The sequence below is a fragment of the Leopardus geoffroyi genome, chromosome A2 (assembly GCF_018350155.1).
Source record: "Leopardus geoffroyi isolate Oge1 chromosome A2, O.geoffroyi_Oge1_pat1.0, whole genome shotgun sequence".
In the NCBI taxonomy this organism is placed as follows: Eukaryota; Metazoa; Chordata; class Mammalia; order Carnivora; family Felidae; genus Leopardus; species Leopardus geoffroyi.
In genome coordinates, this window is record NC_059331.1 from 145,875,785 (window position 1) to 145,897,143 (window position 21,359).

Genomic DNA, 21,359 nt, shown 5'->3' on the forward strand with positions numbered 1-21,359 from the left:
AATACAAAGCCCACTGTGAGGCTTGATCCCACGAACTGTGAGATCATGACCTGAGCTGAAGTTGGATGTTCAACTAACTAAGCCACCCAGGCACCTCGAGATAGGGACTACTTTGTGATGTAAGATAGATCTATTTGTCCCCCAATAAAATTTAATATTTTACTTTTTTGGGTTTGTTTTCTATGTTTTTCTCTTTAACTTGTCCTTCTTCACTGTTCTCATTTCTTTACTTTTACCTAGACACATAGAAGTAACTTTTGATTGAAGACTGTTTAACTCAAGAATGGCACTAAAAATTTGCCATCCTTGTACTAAGTGCTTGTAATGAGTAATTCATAGAAGCACTTGCTATTGTAGCAAATTTTACGTATTTATAAGCATAATTATGTTTGTTCTTGTTTAGTGGATATAGATTTATGTTTTCATAGAATTTGGAGCCTCGATGATACCTCAGATACACATCCTATGCAGCAGTGGTCTACAGAGGAACTCCCCTTCTGCTTGGAAAAATGTGTGGTCCTTTTCCAATATGACACCTTATTTTTTTTTAAGTCATTGCCAGGAACTGAATACATAATAGGGAGAAGGAGATTATAGGAAGAAGAAATTTTGCCCTCATTGCATAATTGTGTGCATTCACATTTCATTTTTTTTGTTTCTATCTTCCAAAGGTAGACATTACCTGCTCTAGGTTAAAGACAGACTTCTCTTCCTACCAGGTAAATAAAGTGTCTTCTTCAATAAAATTGTTGGATAAAGCTTGACTGAGTCTAGTCTTGGGTGACTCTGCTTTGGGAGACAGAAATAGAATAGGAATTTTTATTATATTCATACCTATTGTTTGTATAAGGAAGAAAAAAGATGATTGGTCTAATGCTAATTCCTTTTTAGGACCTTTGCTGGACTATATTATACAAACAGGGAAGCACCTTTACTACTTCTGAATACTTCTCTAATAATCTCCCCTAATGTATTGTGAACTACTTTTGTGCAAAAAAACCTTTTATGTGCTGTGAGCTAAACACTGCTAAGTGGTAGGACTCTTAAATCAGCAAAATATCATTCTTGCTCTCTAGGAGAGGGTAGGGAATCTAGATATGAAAATAAATAAATACAGTCTGATGTGATATGAGCAATACTGGAAGCAGGAATCATTGCAGTTTGAAGAGTTCAGTATTGAAATGGGGTGTATCACCTTGGGAAAAGTACTTGGTTGCGTACCCAACAGGTTTCACAGTGTAGCAGAACCTTTTTGAAATTTCCATGTTCTAGCTTTACAAGTTCAGAAATTCACATTTTTAGTACACTTAGAGGTCATTCACTTCTTAGGCTCATTTAAAACAAACTCACAAGAGACGTGTATGTAAAACAAAATGGTAATTTCTTAGATGTAGGATGCTCACGCTGATGTGATATACATGCCGGCAGAGGATACTCTGGAAAATCTACCTAGGAAGTGTAGTTAGAGGCAGTTTATTAAGTTTGGAATCCTTTAGGTCCTTGCTACTCAAACTGGTCCATGACCAGAAGCATTGACATCTCCTGGGAGCTTGTTAGGAATACACAATCTCAGGCAACTCTGGTTCTGTGTTAGTGTGTACCCACCAGAACCTTAGTTTTTAATTTATTGTTGTGTAATACTGGCTTGGCAGTTGGTCTTATTTCATGCTTCTTTTCTGAAACCTCAGAGTAGAGAGGCAGGAAAATCATTTTCCGGTTTTTTGGAAGTGTAGATATGTATAATAAAGCTTGTTACAAGACTTGTAATAAAATACTTGATAGACACAGAGTCCTAGAAACACAGATGAGCACAGATACACAAACACAAATACATCCAGAGATCCCTTACATGAAACAGAACCCCTCACACCCCTCTACCCAGACCCTTCGTACACACAGACCCATACCCACACCCACAGAGAGACTCCATGTATCTCCATAGAGAGTCCCCAACAGTTACCCACAGAGATACCCCTCACAGAACCACGTACACCCCGGACCCACTCGCCAACAGAGATACACACATGCACATTGACACTCAACAAGTAATGCTAAGAACTCAAGATTTTCATGAGACTTGAGTAGTTTTTTCCATATTTTGAGGAGAAAGGACAAGTATACTCTTTAAGGTACTTTTAACTGAGGCAGAAATGTAGCAAAAAACAGACAGGCTGCCGTTGGGTCTGCACAACCCAATGTTACATTGGGTTACATGAATGTTACAAAGCCATTTTTATTTGAATTCCTGTTTCTGGAACTGCTTGTTCCTGGGCATCATTTTCAGTTTGATGTACTTATGCTTGGATGGAAAAGTCATTCTCTTATTATCTCTTAGGAGTTTGCATCCTAGGTTGCTGGTTAAGCAGAATTCCACGTTCAGTTCCTCTTGGTACTAACGGACACACTCCTCGATGCGTGAATCTGCCCAGGATTGGAAGATCCAGAAATACTGCACCTACATGGAGGACTCATACTGAGTCCTCTGTGGGTGTGTGGGTCTGAAGAATGTAGGGCAGAGAGGGAAAATTATGTTAAAACTAGAAAGAGGTGTAATTTTGGTCTTCTTATCTCTTGGCTCATTCATAGTGTGGATTTGCATAAGACCTGTGATGAAACTTAGGATGACTCAGGGGGATAATTTAGTTGTAAGTTAAAAGATTTTTAAACTATGCTGATATTGGCAGAGGATGGCACGTTGATTGTGTTGGTTGATAAAAGAGATGACTGGTATCAACATAGCCAGATTTTTTAGTTCCTTGGGCAGCATTCTGTGAGAAGAATCTTGTTAGGGAAAAGGAGACTCTGACACGTACAGCATGTTTCTGCCTAAATACTTGAAAGTTTCTATCACAATAAGGGAGTTAGGCACCAGAGAGACATTGCTAGAATAGTTTTACAAATGTAGGTTCCAAAAAGATAAATATTTTTCTCTTGCTGTCTGGTACATGTACATGTTTTCATTTGACCAGAAGCCTGTTAAATTTTTTTCAAGCATATGGAAGAGTACCGAGAAGATTGAACACTGCCCAATTTAACAAATGTTAGAATTTTGCAAAATTTTCTGTAAATACTTTAAAAGACCTAAAACATTGTAGATAAAATTGTAGAGCCTTTTGTACCCCTCCTCTATTCCCTTTCTTTTCTCTTCCTCCATCACAGTGGTAAATGCTGTCTAAACTTTGCTATTTATTATTACCCTTCATGTTTTAACAGCTTTGCTGTATATTATCAATATCAATTGTATGTCAATAATATATAGCACTGTTTTGTGTGTTTATAAACTTAACATAATGTGGTACTATAGAGTAGATACTATTCTGCAACCTACTTTTTCCACTCATCTTTATTTTGAGTTTTAACCAATCCATGTAGATTTTCTAGTTGAGTCATATGTAGTGCTTCATTGTGTGACTGTATCACAGTTTACCCATTCCCTATTAATGTTTTCTCTCTCTTTTTTTTTTTTTTTTTTTTTTGAACTGGGATGAACATCCTTAAATCATGTTTTCTTACCATGTATAATAGTTTCTCTAGGGTATATATCCCATAAGCAGAATTGCCTAAGGTATACCAACTTTACCAGACTCTCCCAAATTGCTTTCTAAAGTGTTTTTTTGGGGGGGGGGGGGGCCTGGATGACTCAGTCGGTTAAGCGTCCAACTTGGGCTCAGGTCATAATCTCACTGTTTGTGGGTTTGAGCCCCATATCGGGCTCTGTGCTGACAGCTCAGAGCCTGGAACCTGCTTTGGATTCTGTGTCTTCCTCTCTCTCTGCCCCTCCTTCGCTCATGCTCTATCTCTTGCTCAAGAGTAAATAAACATCGGGGCACCTGGATAGCTCAGTCGGTTAAGTGGTTAAGCGTCTGACTTCAGCTTAGGTCATGACCTTGCAATCCAGGAGTTTAAGCCCCACATTGGGCTGTGTGCTGACAGCTCAGAGCCTGGAGCCTGCTTTGAATTCGGTGTTTCCCTCCCTCTTTCCCCCTCCATTGTTCATGCTCTGTCTCTTTTTCTCAAAAAAAAAAAATAAAAAAAAAAAAATAAAAAAAAAATAAAGTGGTTCTATTAATACTTGTTTTCTGAATCCTTAATAATATGTGGTATTGTCAGATATTGAACTTGTGTCAGTCTGGTAGAGTTGTGAAATGATACCTCATTTAATTAACATTTCCTTGGATATTTAGTGGGACTGAACATCTTTTAATAGGTCTGTAGTCCATTTGTATTTCCTTATTTGTGAAATGTCTATATTCATACATATCCTTTCTCATTTTTCTTCTTATTTTTTTTTTTTTTAATTTTTTTAATGTTTATTTATTTTTGAGACAGAGAGAGACAGAGCATGAACGGGGGAGAGTCAGAGAGAGAGGGAGACACAGAATCTGAAACAGGCTCCAGGCGGTCAGCACAGAGCCTGACGCGGGGCTCGAACTCACGGACCGCGAGATCATGACCTGAGCCGAAGTCGGACGCTCAACCGACTGAGCCACCCAGGCGCCCCTTTCTTCTTATTTTTTAAAAATGTTCTTGTTTATTTATTTTTGAGAGAGCGTGAGTGGGGGAGAGGCAAAGAGAGAAGGAGATAGAGAATCCTGAGCAGGCTGTGCTCCATGAGACCCTGGGATCATGACCTGAGCTGAAATCAAGACTCAGAAACGCAGCCGATTGAGCCACCCAGGTGCCCCTCTTTTCCTATTTTTCTTTTGGGGTCTCATTGGTTTTCTTATGATTTAGAAAAGTTCTTTATATATATTTGTTCTAATCCTGTATCAGATATTTGTGTTGCAAATAACCTCAGGTCTGTGGCTTGTCTTTTTTACTTAATATGACTTTTATACAGAAGTTAAAATATGTAGGGGCTCCTGGGTGGCTCAGTAAGTTACGCTTCTGACTCTTGACTTCAGTTCAGGTCATGATTTCACAGTTTGTGGTTTCAAGCCCTGCGCTGCATTGGGCTCTGCACTGACAGGGCTCAGAGCCTGCTTGGGATATTCTCTCTTTGTCTCTGTCTCTGTCTCTCTCTCTCTTTTCCCCTTACTCCACTCATTCTCATGCTACTGTGTGTGCTTTCTCTCTGTTTTTCTCTTTCTCAAAATAAATAAATAAACCTAAAAATACATATATAAAAAAAGTTAAGGGGTGCTGGGTGGATCAGTCAGTTAAGCATCTGACTTTGGCTCAGGTCATGATCTTGCAGTTGGTGGGTTCGGGCTCTGCGTCAGCCTCTCTGCTGTCCGCACAGAGCCACTTCAGATCCTCTGTGTCCCTCTTTCTCTGCACCTCTCCTGCTTGTGTGCATGCTCTCTCTCTCTCTCTCTCTCTCTCTCTCAAATAAGTTAATATTGAAAAAAAATTTTAAGTTCAAATATGTAAAGTCGATCATTTTTTCCTCCATGTAGTTTGTCCTTTTTGATTCTTGTTTTAGAAACTTTTCCCTATCCTGATATGAAATGCCACTTTCACTGTCACACATCCTCTGTGTCCATTCTGTTTCTGGGTTGTGTATTATGTTCCATTAGTCTCTTCGTTGATGTCTTTACCAATATCACACTTTTTTTTAATTGCTAGAACTTTATAATAACTCTTAGTTTCTTTGGATATGTTCCTCCTAATGTATTTAAAACTTTTTGACATCTTTATTGAGGTAAAATTTACATAAGATAAAGTTTACCCATTGTAAATTACAATTGAATGGCTGTTAATACATTTGTAGAGTTGTTTTTTTTCCCCCACTATGGTAAAAAATAAACAGTAAAACCTTGGTTTGCGAGCAGAATTCGTTCCGGAAACATGCTTGTAATCCAAAGCACTTGTGTATCAAAGCTAATTTCAAGAACCATTGGCTCAGTTGTGATCATCTGATGTTTGGTGTCACGTACTGCTTCTATTGCAAGATATTGCTCATTCATCAAGTTAAAGTTTATTAGTAGTGTTTGCTCATCTTGCATAACACAGAATAAGTTACTTGCAGTCTGAGGTTTTACTGTATATAAAACATAAAATTTACCATTTTAAGGTATATAGGTCAGCAGTTATTAAGTATCTTCCCATTGCTGTAGAACTATCACCACCACTCATTCCTAGCATTTTTTTTTTTTTTTTCAACGTTTATTTATTTTTGGGACAGAGAGAGACAGACCACGAACGGGGGAGGGGCAGAGAGAGAGGGAGACACAGAATCAGAAACAGGCTCCAGGCTCCGAGCCATCAGCCCAGAGCCCGAAGTGGGGCTCGAACTCACGGACCGCGAGATCGTGACCTGGCTGAAGTCGGACGCTTAACCGACTGCGCCACCCAGGCGCCCCTCCTAGCATTTTTTAAATCTTCCCGAATTGAAACTTCATCATACCCATTAAACTCCTCATTCTCCTATCTCCCCAGCCCCCAGCAACCACTATTCTACTTTGTCTCTATGAATTTGACTACCCCAGGTACCTTGTACAAGTGGAATTGGATAGTTTTGTCCTTTTGTGTCTGGCTAATTTCACTTAGCCTGTTGTCTTCAAAGTCCATGCATGTTGTAGCATGTGTCAGAGTTTCATTATTTTTTAAAATTGAGTAATATTTCAGTGTATGTATGTACAACATTTTGTTTTTCCGTGCATTCATTGATGAACACTTGGGTTGCTTCTCCTTTTGTCTGTTGTGCATAATGCTGTTATAAACACGAGTATACAACTACCTGTTTGAGTTGCTGCTTTTTTTTTTTCCATTTTTTTTTAATGTTTATTCATCTTTGAGACAGAGACAGAACATGTATGGAGAAGGGGCAGATAGAGAGGGAGACACAGAATCCGAAACACGCTCTAGTCTCGGAGCTGTCAGCACAGAGCCTGATGCGCGGCTCGAACTCACCAACCTGAGCTGAAGTAGGATACTCAACCGACTGAGCCACCCAGGTGCCCTGAGTTGCTGCTTTCAATTCTTTGGGTATATGCCCAGAAATGAAATTGCTGGATCATATGATAAGTCTATTTCTAATTTTTTGAGGAACTGCCATACTGTTTTCCAGAGCAGTTATATATTAAGTAATCTCTATACCCAACATGGGGCTCGAACTCACAACCCTAAGATCAAGAGTTGCATGCTCTTCTGACTGAGCCAGCCAGGCTCCCTCATCATTTTATATTTTTACTGACATCATACAAGCATTCTAATTTTTCTACATTCTCAACACTTGTTTATTTCTTTATTAGAATAACCATCCTAATGGGTATGAAGCGGGTAGAGTTTTAAAATCACACCATGGTCCAATTTAGGAATAGTACTGTTTCCCCTAGAAGTCCCTTTTGCACATTTGCAGTCAATCACTGCTCCCAACTTCTCCAGGTAGTCACTGATTTGCTTTCTTTATGTATTTGCCTTTTCTGGAAGTTTCCTATATGAATCATACAATATGTGTCTTTTGTGTCTGGCTGTTTCACTTAGGGTAATAATTTTTGAATAATTTATTCATGTATCAATAATAGTTTTTCCTTTTTTATTGCCAAATGGCATTCCATTGTATAGATATACAATGTTTTATTTATCACTTTACTAGTTGATGGATGATTCTGGATTATTTTCAGCTTTTGGCTATTTTGAAGAATGCTGCTGTGAACATGGATAAGTCTTTGTATGGATGTATGTGTTAGTTTCTCTTGGACAGATATCTAGAAGTGAAATCGATGGGTCATATGTTAAGTTTATGTTTAACTCTTTAAGAAAATGGCAAACTTTTCCAAAGTGATCATACAATATTACAATGCTACTAGCAGTTTATGAGTATTTCATTTTCTCTACATCCTTGTAACACTTGGCATTGTTTTTTTTTTTATTGTAACCATTTTAGTGGTTATGTAGTGCTATGTTATTATAGCACTATATAATATAGTATTTGTGTTTCTCCATGACTGGTAATGTTGAGCATCTTTTCTTGTGTTTATTAGCAATTTGCATATTTTCTTCTTTTTTTTTTTATTTTATTTATTTATTTTTTTTAATTTTTTTTTTTCAACGTTTATTTATTTTTGGGACAGAGAGAGACAGAGCATGAACGGGGGAGGGGCAGAGAGAGAGGGAGACACAGAATCGGAAACAGGCTCCAGGCTCTGAGCCATCAGCCCAGAGCCCGACGCGGGGCTCGAACTCACGGACCGCGAGATCGTGACCTGGCTGAAGTCGGACGCTTAACTGACTGCGCCACCCAGGCGCCCCAATATTTTCTTCTTTTTAAAAAAAATTTTTTTAAGTTTATTTATTTTTGGGGGAGGGGGAGAGAGAGAGAGAGAGAGAGAAAGAAAACACAGTGGGGGAAGGGCAAAGAGAGTGGAAGACAGAATCCCAAGCAGGTTCCACACTATCAACGCAGAGCCCACCACAGGGCTCCAACTCACAAACCATGAGATCATGACCTGAGCCAAAATCAAGAGTTGGATGCTCAACTGACTGAGCCACCTAGGTACCCCTGTATATCTGCTTTGGTGAAATGTCTGTTCAGATCATTTGTCCATCTTTTTTTGTTGTTGTTTGTTTGTTTTTGATCTTTTTTTTTTTTTTTTTTTTTTTTTTTTAATTTATATCCAAATTGGTTAGCATATAGTGCAGCAATGATTTCAGGAGTAGATTCCTTAGTGACCCTTACCCGTTTAGCCCATCCCCCTCCCATAACCCCTCCAGTAACTCTTAGTTTGTTCTCCACATTTATGAGTCTCTTCTGTTTTGTCCCCCTCCCTGTTTTTATATTATTTTTGTTTCCCTTCCCTTATGTTCATCTGTTTTGTCTCTTAAAGTCCTCATATGAGTGAAGTCATATGATTTTTGTCTTTCTCTGAGTGACTCATTTCACTTAGCATAATACCCTCCAGTTCCATCCACGTAGTTGCAAATGTCATTTGTCCATCTTTAAATTGGGTTGTTTTCTTCTTAACTGAATTGTGAGAATTCTTTCCATAGTCCGAATACAAGCCCTTTTTCACATACATGATTTGCAAATATTTTTTCCTAGCCTGTCTTTTCATTTTCCTAATGATGCATTTTGAAAAGCTAATGGTTTTAATTTTGATAAAGTCCAATATATTACTTTTTAAATAGGTTGTACTTTTGGTGTTATGTCTAAGAAATTTTTTTAAATTTTTTAAAAATTTTATTTTAGAGAACGTGAACAGGGGAGTGGGACGGAAGGAGGGAGGGAGAGAGAGAGAAAAAGAGAGAGAGAGAGAGAGAGAGGAATATTAAGTAGGCTCCATGCTCAATGCAGAGCCTGACACAGGTCTCCCTCCCATGACCCTGGGATCATGAGCTGAAATCAAGAGTCAGGGCTTCTCAACCAACTAAGCTGCCCTGGTGCCCCATGTCTGAGAAATCTTTAGTTCAAATTCACCAAAATGTTCTATGTTTTCTTCTAGCAGTTTTATAGTTTCAGATTTTATATTTGGTCTGTGATCTATTGTGAGTTGATTTTTGTGTCTGGGGTAAGATATGGACCTAATATTTTTTCCTTTATATAGATATCCTGTTGTCCCAGCACTTTGTTTTTTTGAAAAGACTATTCTCTGCCTATTGAATTGGCTTGATACTTTTGTTGCCTATCATTTGTCTGTAGATATGTGGGTGTATTTCTGGATGTTGTGTTCCAGTGGTCTGCTCGTTTATCTTGATGCCAGTACTATACTCTCTTGATTATTGTAGCTTTAGAGTAAGCATTGGAATTGGATAATATAAATGCTCCTATTTTATTATTCTTTTTCAAAATAATTTTGACTATCTTAGGCCTTTTTATTTTTTTTGTTTTTTAAAAAAAAAATTTTTTTTTTTCAACGTTTATTTATTTTTGGGACAGAGAGAGACAGAGCATGAACGGGGGAGGGGCAGAGAGAGAGGGAGACACAGAATCGGAAACAGGCTCCAGGCTCTGAGCCATCAGCCCAGAGCCTGACGCGGGGCTCGAACTCCCGGACCGCGAGATCGTGACCTGGCTGAAGTCGGACGCTTAACCGACTGCGCCACCCAGGCGCCCCTCTTAGGCCTTTTTAAATTTCCGTACAGGGCGCCTGGGTGGCTGAGCCTTCAGCTCAGGTATGATCTCACAGTTCATGAGTTTGAGTCCCACATCGGGTGAGCTCAAGCCCCACTTTGGGTAAACACGAGCCCTGCTTCTCTCTCTCTCTTTCTCTCTTTCTCTTTCTCTTTCTCTCTGCCCCTCCTGGGATTCTCTCTCTCTCTTTGCCCCTTGCTCACTTGCACCCCACCCCCGCCAAAATAAATAAATAAATAAATAAGTAAATAAATGAATAAATAAATTTCCATACAAATTTTAGGATAAGCTTGTCAATTTCTACAAAAAAACCTTGCCAAGGGGCGCCTGGGTGGCGCAGTCGGTTAAGCGGCCGACTTCAGCCAGGTCACGATCTCGCGGTCCGTGAGTTCGAGCCCCGCGTCACGCTCTGGGCTGATGGCTCAGAGCCTGGAGCCTGTTTCCGATTCTGTGTCTCCCTCTCTCTCTGCCCCTCCCCCGTTCACGCTCTGTCTCTCTCTGTCCCCAAAATAAATAAACGTTGAAAAAAAAAAAAAAAAAAACCTTGCCAAGATTTTGGTAAGGATTATATCAAATCTATAAGTCATTTTGGGAGAATTCCCATTTAAGTGCTATTGAGACTTAAAGTCCATGAACACGGAACCAAACTTTTATTTATTTATTTATTTATTTATTTATTTAAAAAAGTTTTTTTTTTTTTTTAATGTTTATTTATTTTTGAAGGAGAGAGAGAGAGAGCGTGACGGGCGGCGGGGACAGAGAGAAAGGGAGACACAGAATCTGAAACAGGCTTCAGGCTCTGAGCTGTCAGCACAAAGGCCGACTCGGGCTTGAACTCACGAACCGCGAGATCATGACCTGAGCTGAAGTCGAACACTTAACCGACTGAGCCACCCATGTGCCCCAAGTGGAACCAAAATTTTAAACAAGCCTTTTTTTTTTTTTTTTAAACCAAAGATTAGTCTATATCATGTGAACTTAAAAAGAACATTTGGATTAATTTCTGTATATTTCTGAGAGTTTTAGGGATACTTAGTTTGTATAAGCACTTGTCTTAAGGCCAACTTTAGTAGAACTGCTTTAAAGGATTTTATATATATATACATATATATATATGTATATATATATATATATATATTTATATATTCATTCATTCATGTATTCATTCATGCATGCATTCATGCATGCTTTAGCTCATGACCCTGATATCAAGAGTCGCATACTCTTATCAACTGAGATAGCCAGGTGCCCCTAGAAATTCTTGTAGATAAAAGTCCAAATCTTCAAAGGTACACCTATTTCAGTGTGACTCCAAACCAGCAAGCCTTTTTATGGCTTAACTATGGACGCAAAAGGCATCCCCAAAGAGGATGCAAAAGATGCAGACCCCTTTAAGAGCCAGAGTTACTGCCAAAGATAGCCTAAGCATTTTTTGTTAAGAACCTCCTTATGACAAAGGACACGAAAGGCAAAGATACAGGAAAACAATGACTTTTTCTGGAAGGCTAAGGATAACTAACTAATGGGTATCCGAAAGCAAATTCATGACAGTTACAATCCAAAGAGCTAATTCTTTTTTTTTTTTTATTAAAAAAAATTTTTTTTTTCAACGTTTATTTATTTTTGGGACAGAGAGAGACAGAGCATGAACGGGGGAGGGGCAGAGAGAGAGGGAGACACAGAATCGGAAACAGGCTCCAGGCCTGAGCCATCAGCCCAGAACCCGACGCGGGGCTCGAACTCACGAACCGCGAGATCGTGACCTGGCTGAAGTCGGACGCTTAACCGACTGCGCCACCCAGGCGCCCCTAAAGAGCTAATTCTTACAAATGTTTTTCTCCTGCTAATCTGAATTTGGAAAAGAAGGTACAAGGAGAAGTTCACCATCTTCTCCTGAACCGACAAAACCCCCAAATCCAGGAGACTGACTTTGGTAAGAATTTTTACCTTTTGCTGGCCTTTGTCAGTTGCTGGAGTATTTTTAGCTATAGTCTACAGGGCTTGTGGGGTGTCCCAGCTGTTCCTTCACGGTCACTAAAACTAAAATAAACTAAAACAGAAAAAAGTCCTTTTTCTACTATCCTCCTTGGCTTTCTGGCTGGGACCCTGTAAATTGGACTGACAAAAGACAGACTAATAAGAGCAAAGTACACAGCGTTATTTATTTAATACAAGTTTTACATGAGATGAGAGCCTTCATAAAGAAATGAAAAACCAAAGAAATGGTTAAACGTGAATGTTTTTGTGTTAATTTTGATGAAGAGTGGAAAGTTGTGGCAAAATATTCTAAGACAAAAGGGTCTGAGCTAAGGGTAATAAGCTGGGGAAATTTAGCAAGGCCTTAATATTCATTATGTCAAGGTGCCGTATTTTGGGTCAGCGTGTTCTAAACCTCATCAATAATGATGGTAAATCACATAGCTTGATAATGATGATATCCAAAAGTAATTATTTCCAGTTTGAGTATACCCATTAATGTACATAGCTAATTCTAGATTCTTTTTCTTTTCCACCTTCTGAATTATCATAGTTATTTATCAGTTTTATGGTCTTTATGAAGGGTCTTTTGGGTATTCCAGAAATTGATTCATTTTTTTACCACTTCCATCAGGGTAATGTCTTTAAAATTCTTCTGTTGGTTAGTGGGCCCACTTTTTGTTCATTAGGTATTTGGCTTGCTTTTGGTGGATTTTCACAATTTAATGCTAGCACATGATAGGTGCTTAATAAATGTTTGTGATAATAGAGCTGAACCCCATTGTGAACCATTGATTTGTAACATACTTCTCTCCCCTCACCAGCTCAAGTACCTCTGTCCCTTGAATGAATGTAACTCCTGATGCAGTCGCACACACGAAAGCTTAAGTATTTTCAGCTCTTGTATGTAATATTCTTGGTTAGATTCTCTGTCAGATGACACTAGTGATTAAGCCTTTGGAAAGAGCCCAAGAGTTTTCAGACTTTCTGGCTAGACAATAGCAACAACAGTGGGTAGTATACACTGACGTGATGATACTTGGCAATTCTAAAGCAACACTGGTTTTATACAGGAGCATCAGGTTAAACCAGTTAAGACTCCTTAGGCTGAAAACCTACTTTGTAGATTTTATAGTTTTATTTACTTTTTTTTTTTTTTCCAGAATGGTTTCCTTAAATATGTAGCAGAGATCATGGTAGATACGTATTTGTACTCAAAGATTGAGATGCTCAGCAAGAGGGCTGTTGGCTTAAAGGGAGTGAGGACAATGAGTATTTTGGGGTTCACAGTTAGACTCTTGAAGCCTCTGTCCCTATCTTGGGGAAAAAAGGAAGGGCACCCTAGGAAGGTTGGGACCTTGCCAAGATGTAGAGCAGTATCAAAGAATACTCTCTTTAGAACACTTATAAATTTGAATTAGTTCTTACAATAGCACTGTGGTAAGCAATTATAGTTTACTAATGGAAAGGCCAAATAAAATGAAATTCAATTAATGTTTGTTAAATGTCATTAAGCACTCTACTTAGTGTTTGTCCAAAGCTCCAGAGCAGGCAACTGTAAATGCAAAATCCAAATGCTGCATTTTGCCAAGAGAGCATTTTGGTCTCTGTATCTGTAAATATAAATACTTACTGAATTATAAGATTATAGTACAGAAATTTTCTTTAGTAGAAATTAGAATGCAAGTGTTTCAAAATATACTTATTTAGGTCTTTATGTTTCATGAATTTTCAAGTAAAAAGTCAGAATTAGAAAATCAAGAAACAAACTTAACTTATAGTTGTATCTTTTTTAGTAAAGTGTTATGATTTAGTCAAATCAAACACAAGGTAAAAAACAACTTGAGTTCTTGTTCTATAATACTTCAAACAAATGCTTATTTGACTGAATCATAATATGAGCACTTGGTTAAAAAGTATTACAGAATACGAAGTCAAGTTTCATTTTTTACCTTATGTTTGAAATGTTAGTATAACATCTAAATGAAGGGTCTTACAGATAAAGCTGGTGTCCCAGTGGAAATTGAAGGAGGGAGTCAAGAAATAGCTTTGGAAATTATTATGAAGGTCCTAGTCATAATGGTAGCTATTCTTAGAACGATTGTAGGGGGTCAAATGAGATATACTTGGACACAAAGCACCATTAATAGGAAGAAGAAAATGTTGGTAAATTACGTTATTATCCTATAATTATTATTAATTATTAATATTACATATAATTATTATTATATTATCCTATAATAATATAATTTTACCTTTGTATAGCTCTTTATATTTTTTAATCCAGTTAAATCCATCATTTTATTTGGTACTGGAGTAGAGTTTGAAATATACTAAGTGACTTCTTAACATGTTAATTTCAGGGATGCTATTACTTTTTTTTTTTTTTTCCTTAAACTATGATTAAAAATACTAGATACTTTAGGGGCACCCTGGTGGCTCAGTTGATGGTTAAGCATCTGACTCTTGATTTCGGCTCAGGTCATGATCTTCCAGTTCGAGGGATTAAGCCCTGTATTGGGCTCTGTGCTGACAGTGCAGAGCCTGCTTGGGATTCTCTCTCTCCCCCCTTTCTCTCTGCCCCTTCCCTATTCATTCTTTCTTTCTTTCTTTCTTTCTTTCTTTCTTTCTTTCTTTCTTTCTTTCCCTCTCTCTCTCTCTCTCTCTCTCAAAATAAATAAATAAATAAACTTTACCCCCCCCCCATACACACAAACAAAAACCAATACTTTACATTTAATTATTTTGTACTTGATTGGTACATTGCTAATATTTTTCAAAGAAATATCAATTTTGTTGAAACTAGAGCCCAAGTGTTTTAATTTTCTTATCCTGGTCTCTTTGTTGTACCATACTACTGTAAAACGATCAATCTTCATTAAGTCCTAGGTCACTTTTTATTTAACCTGGCCAAAACAATGTTCTCTAAGAGCCTTATTTCAAAGATCTAATTTTGTAAAGAGATTTGAAGGCAACGTTATAGCTACTCTTCTGTTTTCTCTGAGCTAGGTCATAGGCGAAGGAGGGGAAGAGAGAAAGAGTTCAGAAGTTTGAGTAAAATCATAGAGGCACTTGGGTGGCTTAGTTGGCTAACTGACTTCAGCTCAGGTCATTATCTCACAGTTCATTAATTCGAGCTCCATATTGGGCTTTCTGCTGTCAGTGTGGACCCCACTTTGGATCTTCTGTCTCCCACTCTCTCTCTGCCTCTCTCTCTTTCAAAAATAAATAAAGATTAAAAAAAGAAGATTAAAAAACCCACAAAAACTTTTTAAAAAAGTGAGTAAAATGGTGAAAATTTAAAGTAGTTTTTTTGTGGAGTATGAGCAGGGTCTCAGAATTAATCAGACAGTGTAGAATGAAATTTTCTAGTAGTCACATTTTAATTAGTTAATTGATTTTTAAGTAGGCTCCACGCCCAATGTGGGGCTCAAACTCATGACCCTGAGATCTAGAGTCACATGCTCTACCAACTGAGCCAGCCAGGCATGCCCCATAGTAGTCACACTTTTAAAAGTAAAAAGAAGTAAAATTAATTTTAACAACATATTCTATGTAACCCAACAAATCCAAAATGTTATAATTTCAATATGTAATCAATATAAAAACTGAGATATTTTGCCCTTTTTTAGATTTAGTCTTCAAAATTTATTATGTTATGTTTTGGCAGCACATTTGATTTTGGACTAGCCACATTTCAAGTATCCATCAGCTACATGTGGCTAGTGGCTATCTGTTGAAAAGTGCAGTTCAAAAGTAAGTAAAAAGTAATACATTTTGAGCTGCATAGATACTGTCATCTGTTATTTACATGAATATATTATTTTTTCTAACAGTTCTTGAGGATAAGGCAATTTATTTGCTAGACCTGGCTTGATGAACTCAAGGGAAGTTGATACATTAAAAAAAAAAAAAGTGAGATCCAGTTAGAAGGAAGTTTATTCTACAGGAGGAGGCGGTGCCAATACTAAATTTAATACACCATCCTATGTAGATACATCCACCTTGTCATATGAAAGCTATGTACAACTGTATATATCCTTTAAAAGTATAGAAAAGGTAGTATACTACATACAGCATTCTGTATCTTGCTTTTTTCCCACTTAATATACCTTGGAGCTGCTTTGTTGTTTTTAAAGTCTATACTATATTCCATTGTATGAATGTACCATAATTTATGTAGCCAATTTGCTATTTATAGTTGTTTTCAATATTTTGCCCTTAGAAACAGTGCCATAATGAATATCTTTGTATATATGTGTTGAATACATATGTGAATATCTGTAGAATAAATTCTTACAAGTGAAATTTCTGGTTTAAAAGGTAGGTATATATTTCTTATTTTATAAATATTGCCAAATGCAATAGAAATTATACTAGTTCATACTCTAAACTAGTAGTGTGAATAAACTTTTTCTTAAATAGAACTGATTCTCCGAACTGAGTCTTAGTAGAAAACAAAATTTATAGATTTAAAACATTTTAGGGGCGCTTGGGTGGCTTCAGTTGGTTAATCACAGGTCTTTGGCTCAGGTCATGATCTTGTAGTTTGTGAGTTCGAGACTTGCATCAGGCTGTCTGCTCTCAGCACAGAGCCTTCTTTGGATCCTCTCTCTCTCCCTCTCTCTCAGCTCCTCTCCAGCTTGTTCTTTCTATCTCTCAAAATAAATAAATAAACTTTAAAAAAGTGTTTTTATTGTGCTATTCTAATAGAAGAGGCATAGGTAACCCCCCTTTATCTTGAGATGATCCTTTTTTTTTTTTTCCTTTTAATGTTTATTTTTGAGAGAGAGAGACAGTGCGAGCAGGGGAGGGGCAGAGAGCAAGGGAGACACAGAATCCCAAGCAGGCTCCAGGCTCTGAGCTGTCAGCACAGAGCCCGATGCGGGGCTCAAACCGACAAGCTGTGAGATCATGACCTGAGCCGAAGTCGGAGGCTTAAATGACTGAGCCACCCAGGCTCCCCTTGAGGTGATCCTCTTGAGCCACCTCAGAGGAACCCCTCAGGTTCCAGAGTATAGATTGAAAACACTGATTGTAATCCAGCTCCTCTTACTTTATGTATGAAGAAAAGGGTTCCAAAGAGATGGAGCTATTCCTCCAAGACCTCCTAAAAGGAGAAAAATAGGAAAAATAGGAATGGCTCTGAAATGTCTATGAAAGGAATTTCTTAGTGTTCTCTGTAACAGACTGACCTCAGTTAATGACTTTTAAAGAATCAGACCTCTTAAAAATAGTGCTTGGTGTTTGATTTTGTTTTCATAAGCTTCATGGTTAGTGGAGACCTTGGCAGCTCCTGGCGTTGGAGTGGAATAGGGAACTTGATTGATGATGGGGGGGGGGGGGGTAGCAAGGGAGAGAGTCCTTGCCTTCACGTTTCTTTTTTTTTTTAATTATTTTTTTTTAGAGAGTGTGAGCATGAGAGAGGGGCAGAGGGAGAAGAGGGAGAGAGGAGAGTATGAGCAGGGGAGAGGGGCAGAGGGGGAGAGAGAGAGACAGACAGACAGACAGACACAGACTGAATCTTAAGCACACTCCACAGAGCCCAAAACGGAGCTTGACCCTACAACCTTGGGATCATAACCTGAGCTGAAACAGTCAAGACATTCGACCAGCTGAGCCACCCAGGTGCCCCTTTGCCTTCATATTTCTGATGTGGCAACAACTGATCTGAAAAGCAAAGGGGCAAAGACTCAGCTGAGGAGGATGAGGTGGTATAGGAGAAAAAAATCTAGAGTGCCTAGTCCAGTGCCTGGTCCATTGTAGCTGCTAGTTATGCTAGTTCTGTGTTAGTGGAAGTATAGATTGGTCTAGCCATTTTGGAAGGAAGTAATCAGATTATACATTATGTGTACTCCATGATCCAGAAGCTCTTTCCCTAGGTGTATATCTGAAAGAAATTCTCACACAGTACATAACTGGTTGTTCATTACGGTGTTATATGTTTATGGAAAATGTACTTGTTGTCCTTCTCTTTCCCCAATGATGGGTAAATTAGGATAGATTTCTACCACTAAGAATTATCTAGCAATTTGAAACAGTGGACTACATGTGCACAGGCAATGTGATGTCTCTTAAAAACATGATGCTGAATAAAACAAAGAAACAGACTGGGATATGTAACACAATAGCATTTATATAAATTAAAAAATGCATTAAGTAAAACACTGCATAGTTTGTAAGAAAACGTGAACACGTAAATATATTACAGTGACTGCCTAAATTGAGGGCTAATGGGAGTGGGATAAAGGAGAATAAATAAAATAAAAATATGTAAGTGTAAAACTTCATTTCTCTAGTGAAGTGATGTTCAAAGCATCTACTAGTTGACTAGGAGGATATCTACAGACCACTACCCTGTGTCTCCCATTGTTATTACCTTTGGGAATAATTCTTTCCTTCTTTCTTTCTTTCTTTCTTTCTTTCTCTCTCTCTCTCTCTCTCTCTCTCTCTTTCTTTTTCTTTTTCCTTTTCTTTTCTTTTCTCTTCTTTTTAAATGTTTATTTATTTTTGAGAGGGGGAGAGAGAGAGAGACAGAGTGCAGGCTGGGGAGCGGCAGAGAGAGAGGGAGACACAGAATCCGAGGCAGGCTACAGGCTCTGAGCTGTCAGCACAGAGCCTGATGCGGGGCTTGAACTCGAGCTGTGAGATCGTGCGTGACCAGAGCCAAAGTTAGACGCTTAACCAACTGAGCCACCCAGGGGCCCCAGGATAATATTTTCTGATAATAAATTATCGTTGGAACATTTTTGCTGTTAATCCAGCTATACTTAAAGTGAATGTTGGGGGTTCGTGTTTCTGAAATCTTCCTCTTTTTTTAGCCTTTATTTCCTCTTCACTTTTTCTGTTACTATATGTTCTGTTTGGTTGTTGCTTAAATACAGAATATACTAGCCTCATTGTTTATATCTCATTTAGATACTACATATATTACCAGCACTATATGTTGTCATTCTTAGAAGATGATACTGATACTTAGTGATGAGTCATATGAGATATTTTTCAGTGTCCTCTTAGATAATGGCCTTTTTTTTTTTTTTTTTTTAATTAAAGGAAGGGAAAAAATACTTGGAATAAAGAACTGACTAGTTTGATCCATTACCCTATATAAAACTTATGTTATTTATCTTGCTTTTTCTAAGAATCTCTGCTTAGGACAGATAAAAGTACTGACTCCTAGAGAGTTCCCTGAGGTAGCAGTAAGATCTTGGGTAGAATATCATATAAGAAACAACACCCCCTACCTTTTTGCAATTTTTGTTGCTAGAACTACTCTTCTTTTTGTAGGTCACGAACTTTTGAGTAGCCTGAGTTTGGGGTTAGCCTTAATTGAGGTTTTGGTTGTTAATGTGTACCACCCAGTCCGGTGCTCCAGATTAGCAACTGGGGAAAGGAGCTGTGATGGAATTAAAGTAACCTTGGCAACCATTATAATGTAAATGAGCCTTCTTGGGAAGGAAGTTGAGAGCGTGGGCACTTGTTAGGGCATTCCTTTTAGCTTTTCAAGTAGAGCTGACTAGCATTTTGCTATTTTAAAATCCTGGTGTAGCTGCTCCTCAGACACCATCAGATCAAGTTCTGTGCCATTCTAGCCTTTTTGAGTTTTCTGAGAAGCTAATACCATGTTTTAATAAGTATATAAAGCAAAATGAATCTCAAAATGATGTGCTTATGCTCTTCATATATGTGAAGACCTCTTTTTCCTTTGCTAACATTGCCTTTTTCTCATTGCCTTCTGCTTCTAACATTGCAGCAGCTCTGCCCCAAATCTCTGATGCACAAAGGAAGCCACTTAAGTTTCCGGAGAAACAGTGTGGTGTATACCTAACAGACCCTGTGGCCAAGATTTGGCTTATGATAGAACTGGTAATGCCAAGGCTAGAACTTAAGCAGTATGAAAGAGACAAATCCTCGGTTTCAAATCTTAATTTTTTTGTTTTAGCCTTTAGGCTTTAAGAAAAAAAATTCTCATATGTTTGGAGTTTTAATGCAGGCTTACTCTTTGTGGATTTAGAGACTGGATGATGAGGGGAGTAACAAAAGTGAAACCAAAATTATGACCAAACTGGGGTTGAGTTGCTAAATTAAGTACTATACTTGTTTACTGCCTCCCTGATGAGTCCAGTGGTTTTAACAAAACTTGTGAGTGAAAAGCTTGGGTTTCTTATTGAAGGTTAACCATTGTTATGCTGTTGGTGCTGAGCAAATAGCTTCCATCAGCCTCGGTTTTCACTTTGTAAAGAGTGAAAACAAGGACTCTTTCCATTATGGGGAAATATTTACAAACGGAATAAAATAGAACTAGTGGTATGATCAAGGATATCATCTGATGTAAAGTAAATTCTCAAATTTAAGGTAATATGTCTCACATATCCTCCGTAGCTTCTTTCAGTTAAGGCTTTTAAAACATTATTAGTTCGGGGCTCCTGGGTGGCTCAGTCAGTGGAGTGTCCAACTTCGGCTCAGGTCATGATCTCATGGTTCGTGGGTTTGAGCCCTGCGTTGGGCTTTGTGGTGACAGCTCAAAGCCTGGAGCCTGCTCAGGATTCTGTGTCTCCCTCTCTCTCTGCTCCTCCCCTGCTCACACTTTCTCTCTCTCTCTAAAAAATAAACATTAAAAAATTTTTTTAAAGAAAGAAAAAAATATTGTTATTTTGATTTTTAAGTCTTCTTCCTCCAACCTTACCTTTTTGTTGAGTTGTCATTCAGATCACCTCAGATAATCTTTTATAACAACTGTCTTTGTTGGCTTAGCCATCCATCAACAGGTAAGTTGATCTTGAAGTTCAAATATCTGAGCATTTATTATATGAAAAGCTTGAAACTGTGTGCATGGAGAATAAGTTTAAAATATGTAAAAGCATAATTCCTACCCTTTAATAGTCATTCAAATACTTGGAAACAGCTCTAAATGTTCCTTTTCCTACATCAGAGCTTCTCTGTGAAAATCATTCCTGATTCTCTTGGTCATTCTTCATATGATTTAGTTTGCCAGCCTTGTTACCACCTTCCTGGTTATCCTTTTCTAGATTTATTATATATGGTTAGTGTCACCTGTAAGAGGTCGTATACCAAATCATGATTCTAGGATGTTGCTTGACCTGTTGCAGTTTTCTTCTTTGTACAGGTCACTGTACTGTTATTTTATTAATTGAGTTTGTGTAGGCTTTTTAAGCTGAAACCTCATAATGAAGGCTCATCTTGAACTTAACACTCAATTGTTAAAAAGTAACAACAGGTCCAAAATGGAGTCACTTGTACTAGGCCCACCTCACCAAACCAAGATTTAATTAATATTTAACCTAATTGCAGTTTTGACCTTCCCTAGGAATGTAATCTTAACTGGTCAGTCTGGAATTTCCTAGCC

At 38.0% G+C, this 21,359-nt stretch overlaps 1 protein-coding gene and 1 long non-coding RNA gene across 3 annotated transcripts in view; one reads left to right on the top strand and one right to left on the bottom strand.

The window, feature by feature from the left end:
* Nucleotides 1-21,359, top strand: part of AHCYL2 (adenosylhomocysteinase like 2) — a 170,522-nt gene that overhangs the window by 10,730 nt on the left and 138,433 nt on the right. The window lies entirely within an intron of this gene.
* On the bottom strand, nucleotides 2,216-19,426 carry LOC123606848. The gene is made up of 2 exons (XR_006716522.1): nucleotides 19,237-19,426; nucleotides 2,216-2,498 (listed from the first exon to the last, which is right to left on the bottom strand). It is a non-coding gene; the product is annotated as an uncharacterized LOC123606848 (long non-coding RNA).